This window comes from Somniosus microcephalus, unplaced genomic scaffold, assembly GCF_052327205.1.
Source record: "Somniosus microcephalus isolate GS21.2 unplaced genomic scaffold, FLI_Smic_1.0 unresolved_chr5, whole genome shotgun sequence".
Lineage (NCBI taxonomy): Eukaryota > Metazoa > Chordata > Chondrichthyes > Squaliformes > Somniosidae > Somniosus > Somniosus microcephalus.
The window spans coordinates 33,847,343-33,864,308 of record NW_028225183.1 but is presented as its reverse complement, the minus strand read 5'-3'; the positions used below and the strand labels follow the sequence as shown (position 1 = coordinate 33,864,308).

Here is a 16,966-nt window from a genome sequence, read left to right as displayed (position 1 = left end):
CATCCATGCAGCCATGGTCTCAGTGGGAGGCCTCTTCCTCCCTGACCTAGGGAAGAGGACCGCCCTGTGGGCCCTCACCCCATCCAATAATGCCTGCAGTGAAGCCTCTTCGAATTTGGAGGCAGCTTGGGGCCTGGCACTGGCCACAGCTGCTGTAGGCTCCTCTGCCCTCCTGTATGGTTCGTTTGCCTGCCTGCAGTGGAAGCAATGCTTGCTGTGGGCCTTAAAAGCACCACGAATGATGACATCATACTGTCCGACTTTCTCACTGGAAATAGTCAATTAGCAAGTGTTCCCACGCTGGAAATGAATTGGCCACTTGAGGGGAAATTGCATCAATCTGGCAGACCCATTTTCACTCGTGTGGGAATCCCGACATTCGAGGAACCGACAATTCCCCACACCTGCGGGAAAATCGGCCCCAATGACTCGGCTCTGCCTCACACGAATCCACCCCTCCTCCCCAAAATCAAAATGCCATACCCACTCCCCGACCCCCACCACACGGACCCGCCTGTCTCACACACACAGTCCCGTCCCCTCCATCACAAGCGCACCAAACAGTGAACCCTACACGGATCCGCCCAGGGAACATGGGAACTTCGTGCTCTGCATCTGCACTTTAACACATGGCTGTAATGGACTAACACAGCACAGGCCAAGGTTGAATCCTGAGCAGTTCCTGCACTGTTTGGGACTCAGGTTCCTAGATTTCGGTCGCAGCAACTTCGGTTGGTCTCCGAGTTACAGCACAGTTTATTTTACCTCTTTTACCCACTGCAACACAGGCACATTACAAATTCTAGCTTATTCACGTGCCTGTGCTTGACGCTCCAAAATACGACCCGGCCTCCCTCCCAACTTTTCCTTCCTTCCTCCATCACTCCCCTACTTTCACTTCACTGACACATTACTGCGGCCTTACCAACTCTGACTTTCACTTTCCGCTTCTCACACCTGTATGTTTGCTTTGCTCCGGCCGCTGACCCGCGGGTCACATTTCTCAGCTGCACCAACTTTCCTTTGTTCCTTGAACCCAATCGATCGAGCCCTCGATCTAACTCTTTCCAGCACCAAGTCAGAGATTTGCACACACATAGTGTGGAGACTACACTGCAGGACATGTCTTCACGGGGAGAATCACTGCACACAAGTGGGCAGGTTCTAGGGCTGGTGACAGGACACCATAGGTACCAGTTCGCCAGAGGGAGATATCATATACTAGCTCTTCTGCAGGGGACTTTGAGGGCCGAGGCTACCGAAGATGGCTGATAGGCGCCTAGGTGAGATGTTATTTTCACTGGGAAGCCTGCCAGCGGGCTTGCAGGCAATTGCTCCGAGCATGGTGGAGTCCAACTCTAACTTGTGTTGGGCTTCTAGCAGAGCATGGAGAACATTCTGTCCAACATTGGGCGAGTGTCAACTCCAAGAACACAACACTGGCGCTCATCATGTTGGAGCTTCTGCTGACAACTCTGACAGTTTCCATGGCAACTCACCCTGCATGTCATCTTATAAAGCTGCCAGATTTTCATTGGGGGTCGGGGGCGGGCAACAATCACAGGACCTTCCAGAGCATCACATATCTCCTGCTGTTCTCGCACAGAGCTGAAGTACCATCCAAGGAAAGTGGTCTTAGTTCCAGGGAGAGACACCTGTTGTCCTCTCTCAGACTGTTGTTTTAACATTATTCCAATAATTCCTATACTGAATTCAGGATAAACCTCTTTACCCAGCGAGTGGCCACAATGTGGATCTCGCTGCTACAGGGAATTGTTTCGAATCAGCCACCCACAGCGTGCCATTGAAATCAGTAATAATGAGAATAGGACGATTTGTATAATGGGCGGCCCATGAAGCTACCAGCCTAAATTAGCTTGTTTTTCACATAAAATAGATGGGATCAAATAGTAACTTTTTCAAATGTATATGACTGATGGACAAAGCTTTTTTTCGCAGATCAAATGTCAAAATAATATTGGGCTGTTATTACTGCGACATCATTTATATTTGCTCGATTACATTAAATCCAGTAAAGCGAAAGCAACTTGTTTGTTTAAATGAGTCTCACTAACAGCAGTAATGATGTTACATCATTGAGTCACGGGAGACGTCCCACAAGTGTATATCAGGATCGATTTTTACCCCATCACGGTGCATGTCCCCGAACCATTGTATTCACAGCCTGAATCTAACAGAAGATGCATGAAGCAGCTACGGGTCCGGTGTATGCTATTTATTACCCAATTCTTGCGGCTGTTGGTGTTCCAGGTATGTCATTTTATTGCCATCTTGTTCATTATGTAAATAAGTCTCTTGTTGCATATGTTACATACATAGAATTACATATAATGTACAGCACACAAAGAGTCATCTGGCTCAACTGGTCTAAGCCGGTGCTTGTGCTCCTGATGAGCCTCCTCCCACCTCTCATCATCTAACCCTTTCTGCATAACTTTCTAATCCTTTCTCCCTCATGTGTTTATCTAGCTGCCCTTAACTGCATCTATGCTATTCGCCTCAGCCACTACTCATGGTAGCGAGTTCCACATTCTCACCACTCTGGGTAAAGAATGTTCTCCTGAATCCCCTAATTAATATATTAGTGACTATCTTGTACTTATGTCCCCAAGTTTTAGTCAACCCCACATGTGGAAACATATTCTCCACCTTTACGCTATCAAACACTTTCATAGAAAGACCTCTGTCAGGTCACCCCTCAGCCTTCTCTTTTCTAGAAAAAAGGTTCCCAGCCTGTTCAATCTTTCCTGATAGTCCTACCCTTTCAGTTCCTGGTTCTCCCTTGGAAATATTTTCTGCACCTTCTCCAGTGCCTCTATATGCTTTTCACAGCATGCAGACCAGAACTGCGCAAATTACTCTCAGTTGTACTTTATCTCCTCTCCTGATGCATCTTACAATGTCAACCCTTCAGTGATTCACGTCACATCAACAATATCACGGATGACTCTCCGCGAACGTAATAGAAGAATGTGATGCGAGAGCATTAAGCTCTGATCCTGTCATCACAAATCGCAACTTCCAGGCGCATCCGCGGTTTCCCGGAACTAACTCCAGCTGGTTGCATCCAGACAGCATCAAAGAAGAAATGTTTTAAAAATGTATGTTGTCACACTACAACATCTCCCTCTGGAAATATTCATAGTGGTATAGGGACAATTGTAAAATCGTATAATGAAGCTATCGAGAACATCGCTTCTGAACCAGAAATTAATTTACTCCGAGTCCCCACCCCTTTCCTCGATTCCATCCTAGCCTCTGGTAGGTTATTTCATTTCCTATCACCACCACCAACCCGACCCCAAAAATATCCTAACATTTCCCGAGGTTCTTTGGTGAAGATTTAATCTTTCTTTTTCCTATATTAATACAGTTCATCCGCCAGAGCAAATGTTTTTTCTCTCTCCCTTATTGGACTTATGGAAATCTCTCAGCTGTCGGAACACGTTTACCAGATCGCCTCTTAAACTCCCTATTCAAATGCACCGAGCTCCAGGATCCCCTGCCTACTTTGTCAACTAAAGCCCAGCATTCCCCGGTGTTGTGTTAGTTGGTTCCCTCGGTATCCTCTCCATAGTCTCTGCATCTTTTCTAAGGAAGACCTGCCACAATGGAGTAAATTACCAACTTGCCATCGGGAATAAAACTGACATTGCAGATCGGCCGCCAGTTATAGAAACCGCCCGAATTCAAACTGACGTATTTCTGTTGCACGATGCGGGGGTTTATCTGAAAGCCGTGGCTGCACCGATTGCAAGTTCCCACCTCCATTTCAATTCGTTTCAATTCATCCTTTCGCCTCCCCTTATTGTATATTTTAGATATTAGTTCACGTTTACCACTCACGTGCTATGAATTTTTTCAAATACACAGTTTAATTATTATTTTGTTTTATTTTGAAACAAACCCAAACAATCCATTGGAAAACTGATGGGATCGCGTACAACGCTGGTTTTACTCTCCATTGAAATGAATGGAGTTAATATTGGACGCAGTAAAACTGGCGTTTTCTCGATGCTGTGGGTTTCCCGCCCGACGCGTGAGGTTAAAATTATCCTCAGTCACCACAAAGCGGGTGTTTCGATTCCTTCCACAGAGGCAGTAATGAAACTGTGAAATTCAGACAAAATCCTGATGCTTTGTACTGGGAGTCTAGTCAATGATTTCCCTCTTTCTTGCAGTTAACATAATGGCAATTGTGATCCTGTGCCGGGGGAAGTGCAGTCTCTCCAAATGCATCACTCTCTATCTAGTGGCTATGGCTGTCACGGATCTACTGGTCGTTATCACCGGTGTGATATTGAACGGGATCATTGGCATTTAATATCCAGTTAGCGCCTTGTCCGTTACTCTGGCATGCCATCTCTGATGTGCCTCAATAAATCCGAGACTCGATGTTAGCGAAACAAAATAAGGCTTTTATTGACTTAGAAGGTAACACACAGGAGAGAGGTATCTTCCATCCAGAGCTCTGCCGTACTGGATGTGCTGCAGGCTGGGCCAGCTTACATAGGGGCCAGGTATGGGCGGAGCCCTACACATAGTACAATACAATGGGCCAGGTATGGGCGGAGCCCTACACATAGTACAATACAATGGTGAGGAAATGGAACAGAGTTAAGGGAAATGAAACTGAAACCAACCACAGTCACAGGCAGTGATGAATGGAATATTTCATCACATTCACCCCTTCTATAGATTTAGTCTGTTCAGGGGTTTGATAGTCCTCTGCGACCGACGTGGCTGTTGTGGTGCCGCGGGTGTCGGCTGGGTGTCCCCGGCGGCCTCCTGGGTCTTTGCCGGGGGTGCTGCCAGGGTTGTTGAAGGGGTAGTTGGTGGGGGTGCCATTGGTCGATGTTCTTCCGGGGGTGATGAAAGAGTAGTGGGTGGGTAAGAGTTGCTGTGATCATTGTTGCTGCTATTGTCATGGTTGTTTTCGTTACCAGCTGGGGCGACGTCTTTTATGGACACGGTGTCCTCCCTTCCGTCGGCGTGCCGGACATACGTGTATTGGGGGTTGGCGTGGAGTAGGTGCACTGGCTCCACGAGAGGGTCCGTCTTGTGGCCCCTCACATGCCTTCGCATGAATACCGGACCTGGGGTGGAGAGCCATGACGGCATGGATACGCCTGAGGTGGATTTCCGGGGAAAGACAAACATTCATTCATGAGGCATGGCATTAGTGGCAGTACACAATAGCGACCGTATCGAATGGAGCACATCTGGGAGGACTTCCTGCCAGCGGGAGATGGTGAGGCCCTTGGTCCTTAGAGCTAGAGTGACTGCTTTCCGTACTGTCCCGTTCTCTCGCTCCACTTGACCATTACCCCGGGGGTTGTAGCTGGTGGTACGGCTCATGGCGATCCCCCTGGGCAGCATGTACTGGCGTAGCTCTTCACTCATGAAGGACACCCCCCTTTCCATATGGATGTAGCTCGGCATTCCGAACAGGCAGAACAGGCTGTTGAGGCATTTAATGGCCGTGGCGCTGGTCATGTCTGGGCAGGGGAAGGCGAATGGGAACCGGGAGTATTCGTCCACAATGTTCAGGAAGTAAACATTGCGGTCGACGGACGGGAGGGGGCCCTTGAAATCTAAGCTGAGCCGCTCAAAGGGCCATGTAGCTTTGATTAAGTGGGCTCTATCTGGGTGGTAGAACCGAGGCTTGCACTCAGCGCAAGTGCGGCAGTTCCTGGTCAGAGACCGAACTTCATCAATCGAGTAGGGTAAGTTGCGGGACTTTATGAAGTGGAACAGCCGCGTGAGCACTGGTTGGCAGAGGTCATTGAGGAGGGTCTGTAGCCGATCCCCAGTGGTGCTGGCACACATCCCTCGTGAGAGGGCGTCAGGGGATTCGTTAAGGGCCCCTGGCCGGTAAATGATGTCATACTCGAAGGTGGAGAGCTCGATCCGCCACCTAAGAATCTTATCATTTTTGATCTTCCCCCTCTGTTTATTATTGAACATAAACGCTACCGACCGCTGGTCGGTAAGTAGGGTGAAGCGTTTGCCGGCTAGGTAGTGGCGCCAGTGGCGCACTGCCTCCACGATGGCTTGGGCCTCCTTTTCCACGGAGGAGTGTCTGATCTCGGGCCCTTGAAGGGTCCTCGAGAAGAAAGCTATGGGCCGCCCCGTCTGGTTGAGGGTGGCCGCCAAGGCAAAGTCAGACACATCACTTTCCACTTGGAATGGAGTGTTCTCGTCCACTGCCTGTAGCGTGGCCCGTTCAATATCCTGCTTAATGCTTTTGAAGGTGGCGTGGGCCTCAGCAGAGAGCGGAAAAGAGGATGCTTTCAAGAGGGGGCGGGCTTTGTCGGAGTAGTTGGGGACCCATTGGGAATAATAAGAAAATAACCCCAGGCACCTTTTCAGGGCTTTGGGAGTGTTGGGCAGGGGCAGCTCCCGTAGGGGGCGCAATCGGTCGGGGTCTGGTCTGATTTCCCCATTCTCCACCACGCTGCCCAGTATGCAGAGGCACGTGGTGTTGAAAATGCACTTGTCCTCGTTGTAGGTGAGGTTGAGTTTTTGTGCGGTTTTCAGGAACCTCTCGAGGTTCGAGTCGTGATCCTGCTGGTTGTGACTGCAGATGGTGACGTTGTCGAGGTAGGGGAAGGTTGCCTGCAAGTGGTGGTCATCCACCATCCGGTCCATCTCCCTCTGGAAGACCGAGACCCCATTCGTCACCCCAAAGGGGACTCTGAGGAATTGGTAGAGGTGTCCGTTTGCCTCGAAGGCGGTGTACGGGCGGTCATCTGGTCTGATAGGGAGGTGGTGGTACGCTGACTTGAAGTCGATGGTGGAGAACACCCGGTATTGGGCGATTTGGTTCACCATTTCTGATATGCGGGGTAGCGGGTAGGCGTCTAGTTTGGTGTACCTGGTGATCGTTTGGCTATAGTCGATCACCATCCGTTTCTTCTCGTTACCCCTTACCACTACCACTTGGGCACGCCACGGGCTGTTGCTGCGTTCAATAATGCACTCTTTCAGGAGCCTGTCTACCTTGGTCGCGATAAACCGCCTGTCCTCCCAGCTGTACCTCCTGCTTTTGGTCGCTATAGGCCGGCAGTTAGGGGTAAGGTTCGCGAATAGCGAAGGTGGCTTTACCTTCAGGGTAGCCAGACCGCACACTGTGAGGGGTGGCTGGGACCCACCGTACTTGAGCGTGATGCTTTGGTGGTTGCACTGGAAATCTAGGCCCAAGATCACGCTCGCACATAAATTCTTCATGATTAATACTTTAAAATTATCGTATACAGTTCCGTTAACGGACAATTGTACCGTGCAGTAACCCATGATGGTAGATGTCTGGGTTTTATCAGCCATAGAGACGGTACCCCGAGTAGGGACCACCTTTAGGGAGAGTTGTTGTGCCAGTTCAGGGTGGATAAAACTCTCCGTGCTTCCACTGTCAATTAAACATTTAACCCCGCACCCGTTTACCTCGATGTCCACCATTGATTTGGACAGCGGGTGCGGCCTGGTCTGGTCCACTGTGACCGATGCCACTGTAGGGCCCTGATCGAGACAAGATGGCGTCCACGCTGTCTGCTCATAAGATGGCGGACCCCACGAGGCCGGGCAAGATGGCGTCCAAGATGGCCGCTCCCACGGCACACACGCGGCGGTGGCGGGTTTTCCGGCGGGGTTCCCTCTGCACACCTTCCCGAAGTGCCCCTTCTTACCGCACTTAAAGCAGGTGGTGCCTTTCGCCGGGCACAGGTTTCTGGTGTGCTTCGGCTGCCCGCAGAAGTAGCAGTTGGGTCCCTGACGCGTCGCGGCTGTCGTAGGGCTTCTGGGGGGAGAGCGGGGCCCCGACGGTGTCGGGCTGCCGGGCGGGGAAAATGCCTTCCAAGATGGCGGCACCCTTGGTACGCACGTGGCGGCGTGGACGGCGCCGGCTGAAGAGTAGGCACCTGAGTTTCTCTGGGCCACATCCAGGGATCGCGCTGTGTCCGCAGCCTGTTTCAGGTCCAATCCCGTTTTTTCCAGCAGTCTCTGCCGGATGTAAGTGGAGCTGAGGCCTGTGATAAAGGCATCATGAACAAGCTCGTCAGTGTACACTGTGGCTTTTACATCTTGGCACTTGCAGTCTTTGCCAAGCGTTTTCAGGGTGCCTAGGAACTCCTCCACCGATTCCCCAGTTCGCTGTGCGCGAGTAGCGAGCAGATGCCTAGCATACACCTCATTCGTAGGCTGCTGGAAATGTGCCTTTAAGATGTCGCAGGCGGCCGGGTACGTGTCGGCGTCTTGGATGAGGGGGTAAACCCGGTGGCTTACTTCATTCCGCAGAATTCCGAGTTTCATACTCGCAGCGTCCGTAGCGCCTTTGACGGCAGCGGAATTGTCCAGGAAGAATTCCATACACATAAACCAGTGTCCAAAGCATGCCGATGCGTCCGAAGCATGCTGGTCCAAATCCAAACGTTCGGGTTTCAAGAGTTGATCCATTGTGTTGAAAATTAAGTCAATAAAATTGATGTGCCTCAATAAATCCGAGACTCGATGTTAGCGAAACAAAACAATGCTTTTATTGACTTAGAAGGTAACACACAGGAGAGAGGTATCTTCCATCCAGAGCTCTGCCGCACTGGGTGTGCTGCAGGCTGGGCCAGCTTACATAGGGGCCAGGTATGGGCGGAGCCCTACACATAGTACAATACAATGGGCCAGGTATGGGCGGAGCCCTACACATAGTACAATACAATGGTGAGGAAATGGAACAGAGGTAAGGGAAATGAAACTGAAACCAACCACAGTCACAGGCAGTGATGAATGGAATATTTCATCACAATCTCAAAACGGTCCTAGTTTATGCTTGCAGAAACGGCTCTGTCTGGTTAACAGTCGCTTTCATCTTTGATCGATTCGTTGCTATTTGTTGCCAGAAGCTGAAAAGGACATATTGCACCGAGAAAACGGCAGCTCCGATCATAGGCACGGTGTTTCTTCTGAGCTGTTTGCAAAATATCCCATGGTACTTTGTACTTGAACCTTTGTATTTTATTAATAACGTCCTAATGTTCTGTGGCCTCAAATCCAACTTTTATACTTTACCCACGTGGATAGCATATTCCTGGAGTAATCATATTTTAACACCGTGTCTTGCAATTTTCCTTATTTTACTGTTCAATGTACTGACAGTAAGACACATATTAGCCTCCAGTAGAGTCCGACGGGCATTGAGGGGCATCAACACTGCTGAACATAAAGTTGATCCTGAGTTGGAGAACCGGAAAAAATCCATCATTTTACCCTTCAGTATATCCGGAAGTTTCGTCATGTTATGGGCGACATACACCGTACATCACCTCTATTACCGAATCACAGGCATTTATGTCTATACAGGTTACAATGACCCAGTCTTTATTCTTCAGGAATCCGGACACATGCTTCTCCTATTGAGCTGCTGCACAAACACGTGTATTTATGTCGTGACCCAGAAAAAATTCATGGAGGAGTTGAAGAATGCGCTGAAATATCCGCTGATACTAATAGTCAAATTGATGAAATGATCGAAAGAAATGGGATCTCCTGTGTACAGTATTCTCATCTCAATCTCTTTCATCCATGAGCTTTCTGCAATGGGGCGGCTGGTGGGCGGGGTAGGGTGGGGGTTGTGGGTGGGGCACAGGTTTGTTCTCCTGTAGTTATATCACACTGGGAGTAGCTTTGTTCATTGGTGTTTCATATTATATTTGATGCATAACTTGCATCTTGAGGTATCCAACAATGCCAATTCTATTAAAGACAGCCTCACTACAACTGAGTGTAAACAATAAGGAAACATGGCACTGGTTGATTCAGCTGTGCTAGCGGCTGAGAAGTTTCTCACGAGGGCTTTGCCAATAGGTCGATTGTAAGCTGGCAACCAAAAAACATTCTTCAAGAGAGGTAATCAGTCGAACATTGGCTGCAGCAGGTTTGCGGCCCCCCGATGGCGGGACACAGGGGATTTCTGACCTTGGCTTCACACCCATTACTTTGCCATCTTGGTTCTCGCCTGGGGACACTGGCCTTGGACCTGGGTCACCTCCAAGGTTCTCGCCTGGGGAAACGGGCCTTGGACCTGGGTCACCTCCAAGGTTCTCGCCTGGGGACACGGGCCTTGGACCTGGGTCACCTCCAAGGTTCTCGCCTGGGGACACGGGCCTTGGACCTGTGTCACCTTCAAGGTTCTCACCTGGGGACACAGGCCGTGGACCTGGGTCACCTCCAAGGTTCTCGCCTGGGAACACGGGCCTTGGACATGTGTCACCTCCAAGGTTCTCGCCTGGAGACACGGGCCTTGGACCTGTGTCACCTCCATGGTTCTCGCCTGGGGACACGGGTCTTGGACCTGTGTCACCTCCAAGGTTCTCACCTGGGGTCACGGGCCTTGGACCTGTGTCACCTCCAAGGTTCTCGCCTGGGGACATGGGCCTTGGAACTGGGTCACCTCCAACATTCACGCCTGGGGACACGGGCCTTGGACCTGGGTCACCTCCAAGGTTCTCGCCTGGGGACACGGGCCTTGGATCTGTGTCACCTCCAAGGTTCTTGCCTGGGGACACGGGCCTTGGACCTGTGTCACCTCCAAGGTTCTCGCCTGGGGACACGGGCCTTGGACCTGGGTCACCTCCAAGGTTGTCGCCTGGGGACAGAGGCCTTGGACCTGGGTCACCTCCAAGGTTCTCGCCTGGGGACACGGGCCTTGGACCTGTGTCACCTCCAAGGTTCTCGCCTGTGGACACGGGCCTTGGACCTGGGCCACCTCCAAGGTTCTCGCCTGGGGACATGGACCTTGGACCTGTGTCACCTCCAAGGTTTTCACCTGGGGACACGGGCCTTGGACCTGGGTCACCTCCAACGTTCTCACCTGGGGACACGGGCCTTGGACCTGGGTCACCTCCAATGTCCTTGCATGGGGACATGGGCCTTGGACCTGTGTCAGCTCCAAGGTTCTCGCCTGGGGACACGGGTCTTGGACCTGGGTCACCTCCAACGTTCTCGCCTGGGGACACGGGCCTTGGACCTGTGTCACCTTCAAGGTTCTCACCTGGGGACACAGGCCGTGGACCTGGGTCACCTCCAAGGTTCTCGCCTGGGAACACGGGCCTTGGACATGTGTCACCTCCAAGGTTCTCGCCTGGAGACACGGGCCTTGGACCTGTGTCACCTCCATGGTTCTCGCCTGGGGACACGGGCCTTGGACCTGTGTCACCTCCAAGGTTCTCACCTGGGGTCACGGGCCTTGGACCTGTGTCACCTCCAAGGTTCTCGCCTGGGGACATGGGCCTTGGAACTGGGTCACCTCCAACATTCACGCCTGGGGACACGGGCCTTGGACCTGGGTCACCTCCAACGTTCTCACCTGGGGACACGGGCCTTGGACCTGGGTCACCTCCAAGGTCCTTGCATGGGGACATGGGCCTTGAACCTGTGTCAGCTCCAAGGTTCTCGCCTGGGGACACGGGCCTTGGACCTGTGTCACCTCCAAGGTTCTCACCTGGGGACACGGGTCTTGGACCTGGGTCACCTCCAACGTTCTCGCCTGGGGACACGGGCTAGGGACCAGTTTCACCTCCAAGTTTCTCGCCTGGGGACACGGGCCTTGGACCTGTGTCACCTCCAAGGTTCTCACCTGGGGACACAGGCCTTGGACCTGTGTCACCTCCAAGGTTGTCACCTGGGGACACGGGTCTTGGACCTGTGTCACCTCCAAGGTTCTCACCTGGGGACACGGGCCTTGGACCTGGGTCACCTCCAAGGTTCTCACCTGTGGACATGGGCCTTGGACCTGTGTCACCTCCAAGGTTCTCGCCTGGGGACACCGGCCTTGGACCTGTGTCACCTCCAAGGTTCTCGCCTTTGGACACGGGCCTTGGACCTGTGTCACCTCCAAGGTTCTCGTTGGGTACACGGGCCTTGGACCTGTGTCACCTCCAAGGTTCTCGCCTGGGGACACGGGCCTTGGACCTGTGTCACCTCGAACGTTCTCGCCTGGGGACACGGGCCTTGGACCTGGGTCCCCTCCACAGAGGGAGTGAAATGTAATAATGCATTTATTCTACAATAAATCAGGATAAACTTATTCCAAAAATGTAAATCTGACGCTGGGTCTACACGTTAATCATCAACTGATTTGCTTCTGCACACAACCGGTTCTTAGTTTTCACTATTTTCTTTTTTGGTTGCATATATCCAGAATCTTTAGTTGTTGCTTCTTTTTATCTGAAATATCCATTTCCATTTGAACATGAGTAGGCCATAGGGCCCCTCAGGCCTGCTTCACCATTCAACACAATCCTGGCTGATCTTCTACCTCAAGTCCACTTTCCCGCCCTCTCACCACATTCCTTGATATCCTTAGTGTCCAAAAATCTTTCGAGCTCATTCCTGGATTTTCTCAACGAAAGAGCATCCACAGCCCTCTGAGGTAGAGAATTCCAGGAAATGTCTCCTCATCTCAGTCCTAAATGGCCGACCACTTATCCTGAGACCATGGTCCCTGGTTACAGACTGTTCAGCCAGGGGAAACAACCTCTCAGCATCTACCCTGTCCAGCCCTCTAAGCAATGTAGACATTTCAATGAGATTAACTATCACTATTCTAATCTCCAGAGAATATACATCCATTCTACTCAATCTGTCCTCACATGAAAACCATCTCATCCCAGGAATCAACTAGGGAACTTTCGCTTCAACACTTCCAAAGCGAGTATATCCATCTTTAGGTAAGGAAACGAAAAATGTATGCAGTACTCCAAGAGTGGCTTCACAAAGCAGAAAATGCAGAAATGTTCTTCTCTCTTGTAAATCAACGCCCTTACAATAAAGGCTTAAAAAACTTTTGTGTTCCTAATTGCTTGCTGCACATACATGTTACCTTTCTGTGATCCCTCTACAAAGACACTCAAATCCCTCTGAATCCCAACATTTACGAGTCTGCCAACTTTTTACAAAATATTCTGCTTTTCTATTCTTCCCACCAAAGTGGACAACTTCACATTTCCGTACCTTATATTCCATCTGCCAACTTCTGGCCCACTCACTTAACCTGTCTATGTCCCTTTGCAGCCTGTTTGCGTTTTCCTTGCAGTTCATCTTCACACCTAGCTTTGCAAAGTCAGCATACCTGGATATATTACACACGGTCCCCTTACCTATCATTACTATAGATTGTAAAGAGCTGAGGGCCGAGCACCAATCCTTGCGGCACCAGGCTGATACCTGGGATGGTACGAATGACGTATGAGGAGAGAATGGGATGATTGGGATTGTACTCGCTGGAGTTTAGAAGAATGAGAGGGGATCTCATTGAAACTTATAAAATTCTGACAGGACTGGGCAAACTAGATGCAGGAAGGATGTTCCTGATTGTCGGTGAGTCCAGAACCAGAGGTCACAGTCTAAGGATAAGGGGTAGAACATTTAGGACAGAAATGAGGAGGAATTTCTGCACCCAGAGAGTGGTGAACCTGTGGAATTCTCTACAACAGAAGGCAGTAGAAGCCAATTCATTAAATATATTCAAGAAGGAGTTGGATATATTTCTTAAGGCTAAAGGGATCCAGGGGTATGGGGAGAAAGCAGGGACTGGGTACTGAAATTGGATGATCAGCCATGATCGCATTGAATGGTGGAGCAGGCTCGAGGTGCCGAATGGCCTATTCCTGCTCCTATCTTCTATGTTTCTATTTTTCTACTTGTTACAACCTGCCAACCCAAAAATGACCCGTTTATACCTACTCTCTGTTTTCTGTCTGTTAACCAATCATCAATCCACGCTAATATATTGCTCTCAATCCCAGGAGATGAATCTAGTTAAATATAAGGGGCTGACACTGTCACTTATGTTTCACTAGATTAACAGAGCTAATTATAGTTTGTGGGAAATTGGCTGCCACGTTAATCCATAAAATAGCAGTTATATCTCAAAAAAACAGCTAGTCAGCTGTGAAGTGCTTTGGGAGACCCTAAGACCGTGAAAATCGCTAAATAAATTACTGATATCCCGACATCAAACATCCTTTCTGGTGAGACCATTCGGCTGCTGACCAGTGAAATCTGTAACTAAATGGACCCTGTAATTGGCTGCAAACTTGCCATTCACGGTGCTGAAACTGGGCATTTTATTCCTTCCGGTATGTACCATGTCCAGCTCGCGGCTCTGTGCTGCCGTTTCCTTCATCTCTCAAATTTATGCAGATCCAGCACTTGTCTGAAATTAACGCCTTTGAAAATACATTTCCTTTCTATTCAGAAACATACCGACTTTCCATCAATCTCAACAATTTCATTGTCATTTGTTTTGTCCTCTTTCCAAATGAAATAAAGAATGTGTATTTATTTTAACAGTGGGGGAGAGGTGTTATAATTCCGTGCTAATTACACATATAATATTTTTAACGCTTTGCAATTATAGAATCATAAAATGGTTACAGCACAGAAGAAGGCCATTCGGCCCGCTGTGCCCGTGCTGGCTCTCTGCAAGAGCACTTTAGCGAGTCCCTTTCCCGTCGCCCTGCTTTATTTCCTTCAGGTACTTATCCAATTCCCTTTTGAAAGCTATGCTTGACTCTGGCTCCACCACCATTTCAGGCCGTGCATTCCAGATCCTAAACACTGGCTGCGTAAAAAATATTTTTTCTTCTGTTGCTTTGGTCCTTTTGCCAATCACCTTAAACCTGTGTCCTCTGGTTCTCGAACCTTCTGCCAATGGGAACAGTTTCACTCTATCTACTCTTTCCAGACTCCTCATGATTTGGAATACGTCTATCAAATCTCCTCTCAATCTTCTCTACTCTACGGAGATCAACCACAGCTTCTGCAGTCTATCCACGTAATTGAATTCCCTCATCCCTCGAATCATTCTCGTAAATCATTTCTGCACCCTCTCTAATGCCCTCACATCCTTCCGAAAGTGTTGTGACAAGAATTGATCACAATCTTCCAGTTGAGGCCGAACCAGTGTTTTATACAGGTTCATCATAATTCCCCGCTTTTGTACACGATAGGCCTATTCATGAGCTGCTTTCTCAACCTGCCCTGCCATCTTCAATGATATGTGCACATATATCCCTAGGTCTCTGTTCATGCACCTCCTTTAGGATTGTACCCTTTAGTTTATATTTCGTTTCCTCATTCTTTCTACCAAAATGTATCACCTTCCTCCAGTGGGGAAAAAAACAATTCACCACTAATCTCTGTTTCCTGTCACTTAGCCAATATATTATCCATGCTGCCACTGTCCCTTTTATTTAATGTACTTCAACTTTGCTGGCGAGCCTATTATGTGGCACTTTGTTGAAAACCTTTTGGAAATCCATGTACACCACGTCAACTGCATTGCCTTCATCAACGCTTTCTGTTACCTCATCAAAAAACTCGATCAAGTTAATTAAACACGATTTGCCTTTGATAAATCCATGCTGTCTTTGCTGAATTAATCCACACTTGTCCAAGTGATTGTTAATTTTGTCCCTGAATATTGTTTCTAAAAGCGTTCCCACTACCAAGATTAAACTGACTGACCTGTAGTTGCTGGGTTAATCTTTACACCCTTTTTTGAATAAGTGTGCAACATTTGCAATTCTCCAGTCCTCTGGCACCACCCTAGTTTCTAAGGAGGATTGGAAAATTATGGCCAGTAACTTCTTGATTTCTTCTTTCACTTCACTCAGCTTCCTAGGATGCATCCCATCTGATCCTGATGACTTATCCACTTTAAGTACAGCCAGCGTTTCTAGTACCTCCACTTTATGAATTTTTATCCTATCCAGTATCTCCTCTACCTCCTCCTTCACAATGTCTATGGCAGCATCTTCTTCCTTGGTGAAGGCAGATTCAAAGTACTAATTTAGCATCTCAGCCATTCCCTCTGCTTCCAGCTACATTACATACAATGCCACCTATCTTTGTGTCCTCGGAAAAATTGGATATGTGTCTTGTACATGTGACTTATTAAGAAGATGAAAGCCCTGGAAATAAGGGGAAAATAGTGGTATTGGTGCAAAATTGGCTCAGTGACAAGAAGCAAATGGTGGTGGTGGATGGATATTTCTTCAGACTGTGAGGTTGTTTGCCGTGGCATTCCCCAAGGATCACTTTGGGTTCATTACTCTTTCCATTTTTTATAAACGATGTAGACTCAGGTTTAGGGCCCGGATGTTGTGCTTTTGATGATGGTGTATGCAAAGCGTATGCTGTCGTAAGCCATCAGAAAGGCCCCACTAGTTCTGGGTTTCCACATGAACTGCGCTTGAGCAAAACCCAGAACCTGCAATGTGTCAAGGCTCACCTTGACAGATCTAACACACTAACCCAAAAACCACTTTCGCTGCTGCAGATTTGGGGTATTTGTCGAACTACTGCCCAGCAGATGCCCATAAACCCTTACACCTGGTAAAATCAGGCATAGGATCATATCACTGGATGACCTCACACTTGCCTACATTGAAATCCATTTGCCACAGTTTTGCCCAGTCACTTGTTCTATTAATATCTCTTCGTAATGTTCTGCTTTTATTTACATTGCTTACAATACCACCTATCTTTGTGTCTTTGGTAAACTTCGATATGTGGCTTGGATATGTGGTTTGTTAAGAAGATGGAAGCGAATGGAATTAAGAGGAAAGTGGCGATCTGGATACAACATTGGCTCAGTGACAGCCAGCAAATTGTGGGAGTGAACAGATGTTTTTCAAACTGGAAAGTTGTTTCCTGTGGTGTTCCCCAATGGGCCATTTTGGGTCCATTTCTCTCTTCAATTTTTATAAATGACATAGACTCGGGTGTACGGAGCAGAATTATAAAGTTTGCAGATGAAACAAAACTTTGGCAAAGTAGTAGTTGGTGATGAGGACAGGTACATGCTTCCGGATGACATAGACAGGATGGTGAAATTGGCAGATGAGGTTCAATGCGGAGAAGTGTGAAGTGATGCATTGTAGGAGGACTAATA

General features: G+C 48.9%; 1 pseudogene; it reads left to right on the top strand.

Moving 5' to 3' along the window:
* The first annotated feature begins 2,201 nt into the window (after positions 1-2,201).
* Positions 2,202-9,536, top strand: LOC147087885 (putative G protein-coupled receptor 139; annotated as a pseudogene).
* Positions 9,537-16,966: the final 7,430 nt, after the last annotated feature.